The 19222-nt window shown below is 38.5% G+C and overlaps 1 protein-coding gene and 1 pseudogene across 6 annotated transcripts in view; both read left to right on the top strand.

The window, feature by feature from the left end:
- The window catches only part of FGD4 (FYVE, RhoGEF and PH domain containing 4), a 199941-nt gene that overhangs the window by 63056 nt on the left and 117663 nt on the right, over window positions 1–19222 (top strand). The window contains exon 1 of one of the 5 annotated variants that reach the window (XM_079936405.1): window positions 7158–7367. The exons of the other annotated variants lie outside the window; for them this stretch is intronic. The gene's annotated coding sequence lies outside the window, so the exon portion shown is untranslated. Of the gene's footprint in view, window positions 1–7157; window positions 7368–19222 lie in introns of those variants that run through there. 5 annotated transcript variants of the gene reach the window in all.
- On the top strand, window positions 13771–14907 carry LOC307193831 (small nuclear ribonucleoprotein E-like; annotated as a pseudogene). The gene has a single exon. The product of its transcript is annotated as a small nuclear ribonucleoprotein E-like (transcript).

The following is a 19222-nucleotide window of genomic DNA, read 5'->3' as shown; positions in this document are numbered from 1 at the left end:
ATAAATGGAGAGACATACTGTGTTCCTGGATTGGAAAACTCTCAATATAGTAAAGATGATCTCCCCAATTAATATAAAGGTTTAACACAACTCTTATCAAAATTCTAGGAAAATTTTTATAGGTGTGGATAAGATTATTCTAAAATTTACATAGAAAGACAGAGTAACTAGAATAGCTAAAAGTGTTTTGAGAAAGAAGAACAATGTTGGGAGAATCACTCTATCCAGTTTTAAGACATGTGGCTACAGCAATCAAGACTATGGTATTGCCAGAGGGATAGACAAATAGATAAATGCAACAGAATAGAGAACTTAGAAGTAGCCTCACACAGGTAGAGCCAGCTGATTTTTGACAAAGCTGCAAGAGTAATACAGTTTGTCTCTTCAACAAATGGTGCTAGAGCAATTGGATATCTATAGACCAAAAAAAAAAAAAGAAAACCCCCAAACCCTAAACCTTAGAATATATCCATAAATTAACTCAAAATAGGTTATCAATTTAAATGTAAAACATAGGGCTTCCCTGGTGGCGCAGTAGTTGAGAGTCCGCCTGCCGATGCTGGGGACACGGGTTCATGCCCCGGTCTGGGAAGATCCCACATGCCGTGGAGTGGCCGGGCCCGTGAGCCATGGCCGCTGAGCTTGCGCGTCCGGAGCCTGTGCTCCGCAACGGGAGAGGCCACAACAGTGAGAGACCCGCGTACCGCAAAAAAAAGAAAAAAAAAGTTAAATCTTAAAAAAAAAAAAAGTAAAACATAAAACTGCAAAACTTTTAAAAGACAGCATAGGAGAAAATCTTTAGGGCTTGGCAAAAAGTTATTAGCCATATATACCCAGAAAAAAACATAATTTGAAAAGATACGTGCACCCCAATGTTCATTGCAGCACTATTTACAATAGCCAGGACATGGAAGCAACCTAAATGTCCATCAACAGAGGAATGGATAAAGAAAGTATGGTACATATATACAATGGAATATTACTCAGCCATAAAAAAGAACAAAATAATGCCGTTTGCAGCAACATGGATGGACCTAGAGATTGCCATACTGAGGGAAGTAAGTCAGACACAGAAAGACAAATATCATATGATCTCACTTATATGTGGAATTTTTAAAAAGGGTACAAATGAACTTATTTACAGAACAGAAACAGACTCATGAATGAACTTATGGTTACCAGGGGGGAAGGGATTGATAGGGAGTTTGGGACTGACATGTACACAGTGCTATATTTAAAATGGATAACCGGGACTTCCCTGGTGGTCCAGTGGTTAAGACTCCACGCTTCCATAGCAGGGGGCATAGGTTCGATACCTGGTCAGGGAACTAAGATACCACATGCCGTGTGGCATGACCAAAATTAAATAAAATTAAAGGAAAATAAAAATGGATAACGAACAAGGACCTACTGTATAGTACAGGAACTATGAACAACCTAAATGGGAAAATAATTTGAAAAAGGATACATGTATATGTATAACCGAATCACTTTGCTGTACACCTCAAACTATCACAACATTTTTAATCAACTATACTCCAATATAAAATAAAAAGTTAAAAAAAAACAGAAGTAGAGTCACAGATGTAGAAAACAAACTTATGGTTACTGGGGAATAAGGCGGGAGGGATAAACTGGGAGATTGGGATTGACGTATACACACTATTACATATAAAATAGATAACTAATAAGAACCTACTGTATAGCACAGGGAACTCTACTCAATACTCAGTAATGGCCTATATGGGAAAAGAATCTAAAAAAAGAGTGGAGGGCTTCCCTGGTGGCGCAGTGGTTGAGAGTCCGCCTGCCAATGCAGGGGACACGGGTTCGTGCCCCGGCCCAGGAAGATCCCACATGCCGCAGAGCGGCTGGGCCTGTGAGCCATGGCCTCTGAGCCTGTGTGTCCGGAGCCTGTGCCCCGCAAAGGGAGAGGCCACAACCGTGAGAGTCCCGCGTACCGCAAAAAATAAAAGTAAAAAAAAATTTTTAAAAATTTAAAAAGTGGACATATGTATATGTATAACTGATTCACTTTGCTGTACACCTGAAACTAACAACATTGTAAATCAACTATACTCCAGTAAAAAATTTTAAAAAAAGTTATTAGCCATGTGACCAAAAGCATGAATATAAAAGAAAAGACTGATAAATAAAATTTCATCAAGGGACTTCTCTGGTGGCACAGTGGTTAAGAATCTGCCTGCCAACACAGGGGACTCGGGTTCAAACCCTGGTCTGGGAAGATTGCACATGCTGCGGAGCAGCTGAGCCCATGTGCAACTAGTGAGCCTGCACTCTAGAGCCCTCGAGCCACAACTGCTTAGCCCACGCGCCACAGCTACTGAGCCCATGCAGTGCAAATACTGAAGCCCACGTGCCCTAGAGCTTGCGTGCCTCAACTACTGAAGCTCGTGCGCTCTAGGGCCCGCATGCCACGACTACTGAAGCCTGCGCTCCACAACAAGAGAAGAAGCCACCACAGTGAGAAGTCCGTGTGCTGCAACGAAATGTAGTCCCCGCTTGCCACAACTAGAGAAAGCCTGCGTGCAGCAACGAAGACCCAATGCAGCCAAAGAAAAAATTCATCAAAATTTAAAACTTTTGCCTGTTAAAAGGATGAAAAGAAAAGCTATAGACTAGAAAAATATTTGGAAACCCTATATTTGACAAAGGACTCCTATCTAAAATATATAAAGAACTGTCAAAACTCAACAGAGGGCTTCCCTGGTGGTGCAGTGGTTGAGACTCCGCCTGCCGATGCAGGGGACACGGGTTCGTGCCCCGGTCCGGGAAGGTCCCATATGCTGCGGAGTGGCTGGGCCCGTGAGCCATGGCCACTGAGCCTGTGCATCCGGAGCCTGTGCTCCGCAATGGGAGAGGCCACAACAGTGAGAGGCCGGCATACCGCAAAAACAAAACAAAACAAACAAACAAACAAAACTCAACAGAAACAACTCAAACAGTCTGATTAGAAAATGGGCAAACAACATGAAGACACATTTCACCAAGAAAAGATATACAGATGACAAATGAAAATAAGCACATGTGGACACTCATCATATAATCTAGCATTTGCACTTTGGAGCATTTATCCCAGGGAAATGAAAACTTAGATCCACACTAAAACCTGTGCAAAATGTTCATGGCAGTTTTATTTGTAATAGCCCGAAGTTGTGAACAAACTCATGTTCATTAACATGAATGGCTAAACTGTGGAACATCCACATTATGGAATTCAACACACCAATAAAAAGGAACACACTATTGATGCATACAAGAACTTGAATGGATCTCAAGGGCATTAGGTTGAGTGAAAAAAGCCAATCTCAAAAAGTCACATACTGTAGGATTCCACTTACAAAGCATTCTGTAAATGACAGCATGATATGGAGAACAGATTAGTGGCTGCCAGGGGTTAGGGACGGTGAGGAGAAGGGTGTTGGGTATGACTAGAAAGGGGTGGCATGAGGGAGCTCTTCATGATGATGGAATTGTTCAGTATCTTGATTGTGGCGGAGGTTACACAAGTCTGTTCAAGTGATAAAATGGCATAGAACTAAACATACACATTGTACAAATGTCAGTTTCTTGGTTTTGGTATTGTATTTATGGTTATATAATATGACATAATGATTAGGGGAAACTGGGCCTCTCTGTAGTATTTTTGCAACTTCCTATGAGTCAATAATTATTTCAAAATACACTTATGTACTTTATATATTTTATTCAAAATATATATACGCATACCCAGACTTAGACATGTGTGGTCCACTAGCGCCAAGTTGCTTTTAAAATTAAAATTAACTAAAATAAAATTTTAGTTCCTTGATCACACAAGTCATGTTTCAAATGCTCATATGGCTACCTTATACTATAGCACAAATATAGAACATTTCCATCAACACAGAAAGTTCAATTGGCACAACTGCTTTAGACAAATCAATAATGCCATTTGCCATACATGTGGGCACTTACACATTTCTTAGTGAACTATCTTAAATTTATAAATCAAAAGACATTAGTATGTACCAGCAAAATTTAAATAGAAAAAAAATGGATTTAATGTGATGCTTTTAAAAGCTACCATGATTTTTGAGGCTATACCCCATATTTTAATAAGAAAAGGGAATGAAACATTTGCTTCATGTTTGAAATAGGAATAGGTTTTTTTCCTTATCTGCCAAGGCAGTTGCACTTTCTTTCCATAATCACAATATAGAATATATAGGCAATGGGCAAAATAGAAGGGGTGGACAGGTAGGGGAAAGAGGTATCAGCAGGAAAAATACTTTAAACATCCCATATTTTTTGTTATTTTCTGTTTCTTAGTGACCAGTTTACCAATGGTAGCTTACTATTGCAGAGGAAGCATGGTTTAGCGACCAGACCTTAAACCAGAATTCTATTTCTGGTTCAAAGTGACCTTGAGGGAAGTGACTCTTCTCATTCTCATAACTAATAAGCAAATTAAGATAAAACTGACTATTGCTCTGGTGGACTATAGGATGTTATTCTAAAATTATTCTAATGTTTTAGGCTATGTATAAAACTCTTCACTTACAAGTAGATTAAATACAGAGTTTTGAGGAACTTACTTATGGCAAGAGTCACATGAAGTAGAAAGAGGAAGTTTGTTTTAGCAGGCATGAACAGTTTTAGTATTTGAGTTTGGGGGTTAAAGTCAAGAAAACTCAGACATAGGGTACAAGTTTTTCTTATCCTTTCACAGGTTAGTAATTTTGGGAAAACTTTGGGAGAATGGCAGGCAGTTTGCATTTTAGATATCACGTTTTGAAGTTAAAAAGTCCAGGGTTTGAATTGCAGCTCTGCCAGTTACTGTCTAAGTTATTTAACTTTAGTTCTCAGTTTTACCATCTATACAATGGGGCTAATTAATGCCTTTTTGTTAGGGTTGTTATGAGAAGGGTATATAATAATACAGAGCTGTAATTACTGATCATAATATTAATTTTATCAAGACATGGAATGGAATGACGGTGGTGTTAGGAGCAAACAAATAGCTTTGTTTACTCTTTTATGAAGATTTATTTTTAGCCACATAATAATGGTTTTCTTGGGGGAGTACTAATTTTGGCTTTATAACAAATTGGTTGATATTGTGGTTCCTAAAGCTGTTCTTAATGTGTGGCTAAATTGATCAAAATCACTTGATTTAAAGCCAAGAGGGATACATCTGTTTTTGTAAAATCTAGCAGACCAAAGTATAAGCAGAAAACTAAGACAAATAAAAGCACACATTTATGAAATTTTATTTCAGTGCAATACCTGTAACATGTTTCTACAGCTATATTCACATAATATCTGAATGAACAGTGAAAGGGTTTACTTAGGGGCTTCCCTAGTGGCGCAGTGGTTGAGAGTCCGCCTGCTGTTGCAGGGGACATGGGTTCGTGCCCCGGTCTGGGAAGATCCCACATGCCGCAGAGCGGCTGGGCCCATGAGCCATGGCCGCTGAGCCTGCGCTCTGCAACGGGAGAGGCCACAACAGGGAGAGGCCCGCGTACTGCAAAAAAAAAAAAAAAGAAAAAAAAGAAAGGGTTTACTTAATTATAAAGATATATTAAAAATCTACAATGTACAATGTCAAATTATCAGAAAATGTTCCATATGAATTTTCTTTTTCTTTGCCTGCTAAACTGCTAAACCATTGAAAAAGAGGTCAAGAACCAGAGCCAACATACTTATTTGGATCCTTCCAGCCCTGGTGCACTGTAGTAGAGCAGAACAGTTCCAGTTTCAGCCAGTTGTTCACTGGCATGTGGTCAGTTTGAAGTTTCCTGCTGTATTCCTCTAAACTAAAGAGAAGGAACCAAAAATGCTGACGTCCTCATTTGACTTCATCACTCATGCCTGAGCACATACACCAACACTTCCTGTGCAAAACCTACCCTGACTCTGCAGAGGACACTCTCAGCCCTCAGCTGATCTGGGTAGGGATGCTGGCTTGGGTTGGTGAAGTTTGGAAAGCATTAGCCCTCGGTTGGATACCTCACACTGTATGAACATGCCATGTCTCATTACTATGCCTTTCATTTCATAGAGATAAGCTTTCAAAGCTTATAATAACAATATTCATTGATAGTAAGTGATTGTTACAGGCCAGTTAGTAGCTCTCAAGACCTCCACCCTGTGAAAGTAGTATACTGGATGACAGCACGTTTAAGAAAGAGCTAATTTAGAAATATAATGCTATGGAAATTGAACTGAAAAAAATCTATGAGAATATCTGAAATGTATATATCTTGTCTCTCTAATATCAGTATGTCTATATCTATCCTACCTTAACACTCCTGGCCTCAGTTTTCTTATCCATACAAAGGGAGGATTTCTAAATTTCTAAGGCTTTGTGATTTTAGCATGTGTTTCTCCAAGTAGTTTTCTCCATGTTTCCACTTCTTGGTTCATAAGCTACATTAATGTTTATTTTATTCTACCTGTCAAAATTTCCTCAAGTACTTTAAGGTAATACACTATTTTCAGTTTGTTATTCTTTCAGAAACAGAATAATTTGAAGAAGTGCTGTTGCAAAGTTGTACTGAGTCTAGATATTATAGTTTGATTCTGACTACACCATCTAAATATCACATGAAAGGGAAATTAGAATTTGGGTTATTATGTAAATGTTAAATCCATGTGGTGATAAACCTTACATGTTTTGAGACGTCTATGTTATGTGATACATTATCTAAAACATTGACTTTAATTAGTAATTTTCTCTTACAAGCATGGCAGGGATGGAAAGTTTGCTCATTGGTGCCTCTCCTTTAAAATCCTGATTTTTTTTTTTTTTTAAATGAAGAAGTCATTTGGGATTGCTAGTAACCTGGGAAGGAAACAAGGTCCCTTTGCTTGGGGGGACCTTGGTTTTGCTATTCAGCATTTCTTATGACTTTCTTATGACCATGAAAAAATATGCTAAGATTCTTTATGACCTAGTTTTAAAGGATAGTTTGTTATAAATTTAAAGACTCTAACTACAATAAAATCACAGGTAGTTGGCCCCATCCTTCCCATTTTACCACAGTATTCTAGAGTTCTCTCGCCACATTTTGAAATACCTTCGTGGAATTTTGAAATTCATTACTTGCGTAGTTCTTTGAGACTGCATCAGTGCTAGAAGAGGAGTTATGAAACATAGCTGTGCACTTCCCCTTAGTTAGTTCTTCAACATGTTGAACAGAAGATGTGTGCGTGTTTGGTGTCTAAATACAGAATGCCTATAGATTGTACCTACAAGTTGTATATCCGACGAATTCCTCCACAAGCAGGAAATAAGTATGATTAATCAGAAGAATAAAAGGCACTGCTGGATGTTGTTTGAAAGGAATCCTTTATGGGGGGCTGTGAGTATTGTTATTGCAGTTTCCATTTTTGAAATATCTTAGGTTAAAAACATTTGAAATTTTTGAGTATGCAAAGTATATGAGTAGATGAAGTAACTGGTATTTGTCTCTTTGTTTACTACTAAATTATAAGTAATTTGTATCATTATTGAAAAATTATCCTGGCTCTTGTCTAGAATGGTTTCATACTGTGATTTTAGCACAAAGGTACACTTTTTCTTATTTTCATGGCCCAAGTACGATTACTTGAGATAATGGCATTTCTTCCTGAGGATTCATAGCATAGCAGTGTTCCCTGAGAGCAGTGAAAGTGAACTGTGCTTTAAGTGCAATCGCTGTTGACTTTTCTTAGCTGAGCCTTTTTATTATAACCTCATTCCTTCTGTTTCTATTTCTCCTCCTTCCTTCTGTTTCTAATATGTAAAAGCTACACTTCAAGTTTCTTAGAACTTATTTGTGCACTTAATATTCTCTCATTCATCAGTTATTTGGGGAAAGATTCCCTCTACTTCTAAAACATCAGCAAGGTACATTGGTAACGCACAAGGTTAAGGATTTCTTGAAATTACATATGATTTATTGGACTCTGAAGTCAGTTGACTTGCCTAGATCCTCCTAGCGTTGTAGCTTTAATGTTCTCATGGTCTTTTTCTATTTAACTGAAAAACAACGTTAGATGAATGTTTTGTTCAGAAAAACATTTTTAAACAGATTTTTGATTTGTAGTAAGGAGAAAGAAAATAAACATTTAGGTGTAACTACTGATAACATTTTGATGTGTTTTTCCTCTTTGTATCTGTTGTTTGGCAAAGCTGAGGTCGTAATTTACATGGATTTTTAAAATCATGCTTTCCCCTTCCCACATAACATTAGATGTTTCACATTACAAAACTTCTTAGTAAAAATTCAATAGCTGTATGATATTCTGTTAAAAAGTAGTACTTTAATTTAGTTAATATATCCTCCATTGTTAGATATTTAACATCTTTCAAGTTTTTGGATTATAAATAACTGAGAGAACACCACCATTTTTTGAAGACTGTCTTTGCAAGGTGCCTTGGGGAGGAAAAATCCCATTGTGTTTGTATTCTTGATTTAAGATATTAATAATAGCTATACCTTAGAATTTTAAGGACATTGAATTAGGATTTTAAACGAACGTGTTAGGTTCCATGTTGGTTTAAACTTACGAATCACACATTTTAAAAACTTTTACTTCTGTGTGGCAGGGAGCCTATGTGCTAGCTATTTTTCAAATGTAGATGACATTGCTTTCTTCATAGAGAAAAACTGGAGTGGTTTCTATAGAATATTTGCAGATAGGTGATCACTGAAGAACATTGAAAGAGAACTTCCCTAACTAAGGCAGGTTCTTCTATGCCACAAGCCTCATGTGAATGGAAAACTAGATCTATGCATAAAAGCATGGGCTATGAAAATACTGGTGCTGGGAAAAACACAGATTCACAAGACTTTAGCCAAAGCCTTTAGTTTTTCTTTGTTTCACTAGGTTAGAAATGGCCTGAGATTCTCCCAATAATTCAGCCACAAAAGAAAGAAAAAGCTTGTTGTTCTTCGTTCCCATTGTATAGAGGCCCCTATGTCACAGACTTGCACCAACGTGGAGTACTGACCTACCTTGTGGAATGAATGGAACTGAGTTTAGAGTACTTTGAGTTACTTATAAATTCTTAAATGTGTCTTGCATTTAAAACTTTATAGGCATGATGATAAATTTTAATAGAATACAAATAGCTAGAGTAATGTGAATATACAATCAAAATATGGAAGTTTGGAGTCTTATTCTTCAAGTAATTATTTTGGATTGGAAAATTTGATTTCAGGATTTTAGGGGATTTATTTTTTCTTTGCCCTGCTCTGCGTCCTCCTCACTAGTTTAGATGGTAATATAAGTTACTATCCGACTTTTCTTTATTATGATGAGTAAAATTTTATTGAACATGTATTATACTTAGAAATAGTCATTTCTCCTAATTTTTATTGTAACTTTAAAATTTAGGATCTGGTTGCTATTAAACACCAGATTATATGTATACATATATATTTTATATTTAAAAAAAAGTCAAAGTAGGATTTATTATAGGACCTGTAGGTTTTATTCTCTAATAACAAGTATAAATAGAGTTATTTATAAGACAAAAGGGGACTCAGAATTAGGCTGAAAACCACAGTAGTTCAAGGGGGGTTTTTTTGGCCCCCATTGTTTTTTAGGCATGCCAACCTGTGTATGCTTCTTCAGAGCGTGCATACGGTGCACACAGTGTTCTCAGGATCAGCTTTGTCACTGAACCAATTGGACTCCTGTCCACCGTTTACACACTTCTTGGCATTTCTCCTGCACATTTGTTTTCATCTTTCCAACTCATTTGCTCCTCTGGCATTAGGACCAACAGCTGCAGTTGCACATGGGGTCCGTAAAGTAGCTGAATAATAAAATGCTATGACCTGGTTCTTCTATAGTTTCAATGATGACTGTGTTGGTAACTCAGAAATGCTGCAGATATGTTTGGCAGGTCAGGTGAAACATCATCTTTATTTTACAGGAAGAAAGTTTATGTATAAAAAGTATTGGTAATTGATACTGAGTGATATAAGTTATATCTCCTAAATCCTAGTCTTATTGTTTACTGAGTACCTATTAGACACAGTGCTTGGTGTTATATGCACGTTATTTCGAATCCTTAGAATAATCTTGTAAGATAGCTGATATGACCATATTTTTCAGGTGGAGAAAGCAGACTCAATGAGGTTATTTACCCATATCTACATATTCAGTATTACATGGTAAATAGCAGAACTGGAATTCAAGTCCAAGATCATCTGTTCCCAAAGATTGTAGCCTATCCATTACACACTGTACAGCCATTTTTTGTGTGTATGAATAGTATTTTATTTCCATTTTGCTGTTGATGACCATCAATTATTATGTAATGAAAGGTTCTATGAACATTACATCTTTTAGTGGAATTATTGTGTTATGCGTATGTTCAGCTTTAGGAGACGTTGCCTAAAGGTTTTCCATAGTGGTTTTAAGGTGTGAATATTCTAGTTCCCCTTCCTAGCCAATACTTTGCTTGTCTAAAAAAATTTTAGCCATGTGGCAGGTATCTAGTGGTATCATTTTGTGATTTTAATTTGCACATCTCTGATTAATGATTTTTATATGCTTATTGGAGACCTTTTGTGAGGTTCCCAATCAAAGCTTTTGTCCATTAAAAAATAGGGTGGGAGCCGAAAGTAAAAAGAGTGAAAAAGAAACATTTAATATAAAGTTGAGCAGTGATAAGTGCTATTAAATAACAAAGAACAAGGTACTAGGATCGATAGAAACGGACAGATGGGGTTGTGAGGAAGGAAAGACCTACCTGAGAAAGTGGCATCGAAGTGCAGATTTGCATGAATTGTGTTACAGAAGCAAGAGGAAAATCTAGATGAAACGTTCTAGGCAGAGGGAACTGCAAGTGCAAGGGACTTGAGGCAGGAATGAGGTTTGGCAGTAAGAACTTGGCAGGGAAGTAAGTATTTAAATTCCTACACAACTGTTCAGTTTATGAGGGAAGGGAAGGTCTTTACTTTTACCCACCTCCAACCATACACTCAGTAAGATATTATTTGGCTTTTTTTCTTGTTTATAAAGATGAAAGGCTTTTATTCCGTCAGTGGGGTTCCATGTTTGAACTAATAACTTCATATTTGGCCAACTAATTGCTGTATAATATCGAAACACATTTACTGGTGATGTTTTATGAATGTTTATTCAGTGAACATTTATTGGACAGACGTGATTGATTGGATGTATGGAGGAGGGAGAAGGTGGAGAAAGAGTTGCTGATTAAAGCAAAGAAGAAAGGAGTTACTGGAGAGAGTCCTAGGGAACCAGGAGAGTTGGTTGTGAGGCGGCCCAGGAGGAAAGAATGTCAAGAAGGAGAACGAGGTCAGCACTGTCAGGTGCTCCCAGAGAAGTGTAGGGGTTCAAGAACTGAATGGTGGGACTTCCCTGGTGGCACAGTGGTTAAGAATCCGCCTGCCAATGCAGGGTACACGGGTTCAAGCCCTGGTCCGGGAAGATCCCACATGCCACGAAGCAACTAAGCCCGTGCGGCACAACTACTGAGCCTGTGGTCTAGAGTCCACGTGCCACAACTACTGAAGCCCACGCGCCTAGAGCCCGTGCTCTGCAACAAAAGAAGCCACCAGTGAGAAGCCCGCGCACCTCAACGAAGAGTAGTCCCCGCTCGCCACAACTAGAGAAAGCCCACGCGCAGCAACAAAGACCCAACGCAGCCAAAAATAAATACATAAATTTAAAAAAAAAACAAAAACGAAAACCTGAATGGTGACCTGTGGGTTTGCTGATTGCAATGTCCCACTGGCCTTGGTGGGAGTAGGATCAGGTGCATGTTAGACTGGTAGGCTAAGGAGCAACTAACTGGTGAGAAAGTGGAGGCAGTGACCTTGGAGTTCCCACTTTTTGAGAACTGTCAACAAGAAAAGCGATGCGATTAGATAGCTTGACAAGAATATAAATGGAGCCAAGAAAGGACTTTTTTGTTTTATTGATATTTTGGGTTTTGGGGGAAGGGGGGGTTTGAAAGAGACTTAAGGTTTTTTTTTTCCTGTAACAGGAAGTCATCCTTTGCTCTTCTTGTCTCAGAGTAGACAGTTGTGTCTCCCTTCCCCCCTGCCCCTTTAAACATGTTTAAAACTTCTTACAACTATGTAGTTTTCTAGGTATTCATAGGGGGTTCACCTATGTGGTCTAACTGATCTTCTTGAGAGGGAGGTACCAAATATTAATCTACTTGTTTCTTAGATGAAAGCCTCAAAGCTCAGAAGTTGTAGCTGAGAAGTCATTCCCCACTGATAAGTTGTGGGGCAAGAAATTTTTAAGTATACCCTATCTTGCCCAGAGTTTGGGAATCTGTATTTGCAGCATTAACTGACCATGATTTGCCCCGTATTCAAGTGGTTATCCTCTGGTTACCCCAAAAGTAAATCCAGGGTGTTTAGATATAATTCATAAGGCAAACTAAGAAGCTTTCCCAAATCCCCCTGCACACACACCCTTCTCACCCACCTGTGCACCCTCATATATACACACACACCACTCATCCTGCATACATATCTCTGCCACACACACAGCCTCAAATGTTCACAGTTGGATACACCTTAGTCCTAGTCTCAAAGGACCCTTGCCCACAAAACTAGACTACTTTCCTCTTTCTGGGGTTGGATTTGGGATAAAAAGGTAAAGTTAGGTTAGAAAGAATTGATTTTATGAGCTCAGATGAGAGACCATAAATATAGGCATACCTTATTTCCTTGTGCTTCACTTTATTGAGTTTTGCAGATATTGCATTTTTTACAAACTGAACGTTTGTGGCAGCCCTGCGTTGCCAGATGATGGTTAACAGTTTTTAGCAATAAAGTATTTCTTAATTAAGGTATGTACATTGTTTCTTTAAGACATAATGCTATTGCACACTTAACAGACTACACTATAGTGTAACCATAACTTTTATATACATTGGGAAACCAAAAAATTCATGTGACTTGCTTTATTGCAATATTTGCTTTATTATGGTGGTCTGGAGCCAAACCTGCACTATCTCAGAGGCATGCCTATAAATCCTTAGGTTTCAACAGTAAGAGTTCAGTTTTTGCTGAATCATTCAGTTTTTGCTGAATTTGCTTTCGTTCCCAAAGGGGACCCTGTAGAACTTATGCTAAACAGTTTTTGCATAGCTTTGATCTAGAGCAATAGATGTTTCTATGCTTTGGTCCTTCAGGATAATTTTTGAGTTGTGGGGATTAACTGTTCAGCATTGGATTTTATGAGCACAAAACTGGGATTGACATAATTTTCATTGTGGCGTGATCTCAGCACCTAAAGTATAAAAAAGAAGGTTCATAATGTTGATATTTTGATAATTTTTACAGAGTGATGTTTGTGTGGTATATCTTTTTCACTTACCTAGTGCTAGACATCTATAACAGTTGTTAACACGTTTCCACCCCTCACCTCTCAAAGAGATGAAAGTCTTTGTTGTGTGAACATATTAAAAACTCATCAAGAGAAAGGAACCAGTGTCTCCTTTTTTTGTCTGTAAAGTTTAGGTTGGAACTTTGCAAATTGTAGATCCCCAATAAGTCTTGTTTATAGAACATTCTTTGTTCTTAATCCTTTTTCCACTTGTCACAAATATTTGTAAAAATATAGTTACTAATATAATTAATGTATTAACATAAATATTTATTATGTTATATATATGTACTCCCCAAAGAGAGTCTTCACTTTCATATATTTCAGAAAGTTTCTTAGACAAAGAAAAAAGAATTAAAACATCTAGATTCCGATTTAGATGCATCACTTCTTAAAAGAATGTGGATTAAGAATGAAGAATGGGGAAGGCAACAGACTAGGACCCAGATATTTGTATACTTTCCTCCAGCCTCTGTTCTAGAGTCAACGTTAAATACATGGAAAGAGAGGGAATATTACCCTAATGAAGATAGCAATGATCTCATGATGTGAAGAATTGGATCCCATTATTCTCATTTGACTAAGATATATTATCCTTCTGATTTTAATAAAAAAATATCCCTGGGGCATTGGTTCAAGTCCCAGTGGTTGGACTTTGACGAAAAAGGGCTGGAGACCCTCTGACATAGACTTATCTTCAACACTTGTTTTCTTTGCAGTGTGGTAGCTGGGAAAGGAAAGTACTTCTCTCATATGCTAACCATATCAGAGGAATGATGGGCAATTAAAAAGAAATGCTTCTGACTCCGGAAGTTGCTTTTTGAGGTAGTGTGCGGGATAGTGTGGTCTTTGTGAGCTTCCACCATGGCATACTGGGGCCAGGGCCAGAAGGTGCAGAAGGTGATGGTGCAGCCAGTCAATCTCATCTTCAGATTCTTGCAAAATCTCGGATTCAGGTGTGGCTTTATGAGCAAGTGAATATGCGGATAGAGGGCTGTATCATTGGTTTTGATGAGTATATGAACCTCGTATTAGATGATGCAGAAGAGATTCATTCTAAAACAAAGTCAAGAAAACAACTGGGTCGGATCATGCTAAAAGGAGATTACATTACTCTGCTCCAGAGTGTCTCCAACTAGAAATGATCAATGAAGTGAGAAATTGTTGAGAAGGCAATACAGTTTTTTTAGGTGTCCTTTGTTAGAAGTGTAGTTCTGAAGCATTTATTCATATTGTTTTGCTCACCTTTGTGTTGTTACCAGATGACAATAAATGCTGTGGGATTGTTTTTATTAAAATATTTACATTGTTTCCTTTAAAAAAAAATGCTTCCACCAAATCAGGGTAGACTTTTTACTCCATCATTGTTTTTTGTTTTTGTTTTGTTTTTTGTTTTTGGCCGCACCATGTGGCTTGAGGGATATTAGTTCCCCACCTGGGATTGAATCCAGGCCACAGCAGTGAAAGAGCCAAGTCCTAACCACTGGACCGCCAGGGAATTTGTTACTGCATCGTTGTTAACACTTTGCAAACTGGGCAGAGAAGTTCCATTTATTTCAATGTTTTCTTTTGCTTGTCAGGTACTTCGTACCTTGCAAATATATTTTTGCTCTAAATCATCTTCATAGAACTAATTGCAAAACAGTCAAATAAAAAAACTCTTACATAGAATGTTAAGCAAAAATACAAAATTCTTGGTACACACTGAAAATATCTAAGAAAATGTCACCTTTTTCAGACGTTGCATTTTGTGTTTCAGTGTCTGTGACTGGTTAACTCTGTTGTTTAACCTGGTGCTTCTTAGGCTTACATGATAAATTTATCTCCAATTAGGATAGGTAACTTGAGTCTGTTTCATATTCACAGACAAAACCCTAACAATATCCAGTCACTTCATAATATGAACTATTTGTCAAGAAGGAGTTTCAGCAAGAAAAAGAGAATGTGGTGAGAACTGAGCTGGTGGTAATGTTACTCGAAGTGCACCTGCACAGGGCATCTTTGTTGTGGGTACAATTGCCATCTCACCTGGTACTTCAGTAATACCTCCTGCTCAGACCTTTCAGTCATACTACACCTAAGGGTTGTACCCAGAAATTTTTAGTATGCCATTTCATTTTGGAAAACAAATAAATATTTATTCTTGTCCTTGTTGCTCTAGCCCCTTTCTCCTTTTCTGCTGAAACCAGTAAGAATGAGGAGGGATCCTCCTTCCTCCAACATTCATTCTCATTAGTTTAGAATAGAAGAGATCTTTGAAGATGATCTAACCTAGTGCTCTCATTCTGTGACTGCAGTGCACAGGACCAGAGAGGGCAATGGCTTGCCATATCATACCAGCGGTTAAGCAGGGACTAGAGTCCAGGTTTCTGAATTTCTAATTAGGGAGTCTTTCTATTATTGAGCTTTGTAAAAGCTAAGGGCTTAAAAACATTCCAAAAATATGTGCCTAGGTATAGATTCAATAGTGAAGGGAGATAGAACAATACTCCCAAGGTTATTTGATCACTGCTCAGCTGGCACAGTGGCTACTTATAACAAGTTCTAGGCAACACTGCAGACTACCCAGTATTTGAAGAAGATAAATTATCAGGCGTCTCTGCTTCCAACACCTTTTTATCTCAAGAACCTTTATGGGGATTATTGACTATTTGACACGTGCCCTACAGCTTAAGTTTGGGGACCCTATTATTAGATTCTGAGCAGAGTGGCTTGAGATGCTGTTGTGGAGACAATGTTAGAACAGCCAGAGGTGAACCTGGAGCTAAAGAGGACACTACTAATTTGCCTTTCTTAGATCTGCCTTTTTTTTCTTTCTGAGTAATTCTGACAGAATCAATTTCCTAGAAACTATAAGCCAGATTCTTTTTAGTTTTTTTTTAATTTTTTCGCGGTATGCGGGCCTCTCACTGTTGTGGCCTCTCCCGTTGCGGAGCGCAGGCTCAGCGGCCATGGCTCACGGGCCTAGCCGCTCCGCGGCATGTGTGATCTTCCCGGACCGGGGCACGAACCTGTATCCCCTGCATCGGCAGGCAGACTCTCAACCACTGCGCCACCAGGGAAGCCCCTTTTTAGTTTTTTTTTTATTGTCTTGATAGTTAGTAGATCCACCCAAGAACATAGTGGGGTGAACATTGACAAATATGTGTAGGAAGAATAAATATTATTTTTAGAAAATTATCATTTATGACATTAAAAATTTTGGAAAACAGAAAAAGGAAAACATCACCAATACTTCTTCCTCACAGCTGCTCTTATAATTTTGAGATACAGAGGCTTAGACTTTTCTTCCTAAGAATCTTTTCTTTTTTATGTAGTTGTTCATAGTTAGTACTCAGTTATGTATTTTTTTCCCCTACACTTCCAGGAGGTAGTGTGGCTTAATGATCAGACCCAAGCTTTGGTCTTACATGAGGTTCTAGTCTCAGCAGTGAGATGTAGGGCAAAGAACTTAGTTTCTGAGTCTGTTTCCATAACTGAAAAATGAGGATAGTAATACCTACTTTATAATCTCTGTGAGGTTTAAATAAAATATTTGTAAAGTGCTTATTATAGTTCCTAGCACATACTAGGGACTCAGTAAATAGAACATTTATTTTTTTTTTATAAATTTATTTATTTTTGGCTGCGTTGGGTCTTCGTTGGCTGCATGCAGGCTTTCTCTAGTTGCGGTGAGCAGGGGCTACTCTTCATTGCAGTGTGCAGACTTTTCATTGGGGTGGCTTCTCTTGTTGCGGAGCACAGGCTCTAGGCGCGCAGGCTTCAGTAGTTGTGGCTCGTGGGCTCTAGAGCACAGGCTTAGTAGTTGTGGCGCACGGGCTTAGTTGCTCCGCGGCATGTGGGATCTTCCCCGACCAGGGCTCGAACCCATGTCCCCTGCACTGGCAGGTGGATTCTTAACCACTGCACCACCAGGGAAGTCCCCATTGTTAATATTATACCATTCACATTTCCCTTATGCCATATAGTCTTTGTGACCATATTTTAATTTTATTAAAAAAAATTTTTGGCTGCACCCTGCAGCAGGTAGGACCTTAATTCCTCAAGCAGGGATCAAACCCACTCCCCCTGCACTGGAAGGCAGAGTCTTAACCACTGGACCACCGGGGAAGTCCATGACCGTATTTTTAATAACTGCATGATATTCTATCAAGTTGAATACATTCTTATTTGCATAACCATTCATCTATTATTAGATTCTTAAGTTGCCTCTAAATTTTCCCTAGAATAAAAAATTCTTCAGCAAGCTGTTATTCATTCAGCAGATTCAGTAAGTACTCACTGTGTATAAGGACCTTTGCTTGACACCAGGAGCACAAAGATCAGATTGGCACAGTCCCTGGCTTTGAGGGGCTATCGGTTTGTAAATGGAGATGTGTGCAGAGAACTCTGGCCTGTAGTAAACACTGTCACTGTCCAAGTTACTGAAAAGGTGCTGAGAAGAGACAATGTCAGACTCTGCCTGGAGAGCTCACAGAAGGGAGGAGAGGGTTGTGGGAGACGAATCAAGTGAGTTAATGGGGGTGAGGTGCAGGTTATTAAGGGCTTTTTTTTTTTTTTTTTGCGGTACACAGGCCTCTCACTGCTGTGGCCTCTCCCGTTGCGGAGCACAGGCTCCGGACGCGCAGGCTTAGTGGCCATGGCTCACGGGCCCAGCCGCTCCGCAGCATGTGGGATCTTCCCGGACTGGGGCAAGAACCCGTGTCCCCTGCATCAGCAGGCGGACTCTCAACCACTGTGCCACCAGGGAAGCCCTATTAAGGGCTTTTTAAGCCCTCATACAGAATGGAACTTTCATCCTCAGTGCAAGGGGAAAGTCAGTTTTGAGAAGAGAATTCTCATTATCTGCTTAGGTTTTATAGCCTGTACAGGGCAAAGTGGAAGCAGAGAGTTTAATTAGGAAATTATTAAGGAATCCAGGTGAGAGGTGGTATGGCCTAGACCAGGTGGAAGTGGTGGAGGGGCCATATTAGAAGTGGCTGTATTGGAAGAAATAGCCCATGTCATGAGCTGTCAGGTTGTATGTGAAGATGTCAGTGAAAGAGAGAAGTCAAAGATGGGCTCTCAGGCTTTCAGCTCGAGTGATTGGAATGTTGGAGTTGCTGTTTCCAAAAACAAGGAGGGATTCAGGAGGAGCAGGTTTGGGTGAGAAATTGGGAGTTGAGTTTTGGGATGTTATGTTGGAGATATTTATTAAACATTAATCAGGCAGAGATGTTCAGTAAGTAGTTAGATGTAGGAATCTGCAATTCACGGGGAAAGAGATTTGTCCTGGAGTTATAAATTTGGGAGATAGCTGTATGTTTATAGTATTTTTAACATGTTTAGAAAACTTGGTACAGTTATTTTACCCATTATTACTCCTCTCATAGAATTTTCATTGGTATTTTCATTTTTTTAATCCACATAAACTTTAGAGTCACTTTGTTTAATTTATTTCCTAAAGTATGTTGGAAATTTTACTGGAAAACTATATATATATATACACACACACACACATATATACATATATATATGTTATATATATATAAATTTACTAGAAGACTGACTATCTGGTAATTTGAGAAGAATTGGCATCTTTAAAATGGATCTTTGTATCTAGCAGTGCATTATTTCTCTCCATTTAGTTTTATTTCTTCTGATAAGAGTTCATTTCTTTGTTCCCCAAATAGTTCATACACAGTTCTTGATATTATCCCCAAGTGTTGTGTGCCCTTGTTAGTAAATTTCACCAGTATTCTGATAGTTTTTGCCTTATAAAGGAATTATATTGATATGTTTGGCCACATCACTAAATTTCGGGTATTATAAATAATATCCTTGATTTCTTTGAATTTATTTTTCTACAGTA

The sequence above is a fragment of the Stenella coeruleoalba genome, assembly GCF_951394435.1.
Source record: "Stenella coeruleoalba genome assembly, chromosome: 11".
Taxonomy (NCBI): domain Eukaryota; kingdom Metazoa; phylum Chordata; class Mammalia; order Artiodactyla; family Delphinidae; genus Stenella; species Stenella coeruleoalba.
This window is presented reverse-complemented; position numbering and strand designations above follow the sequence as displayed.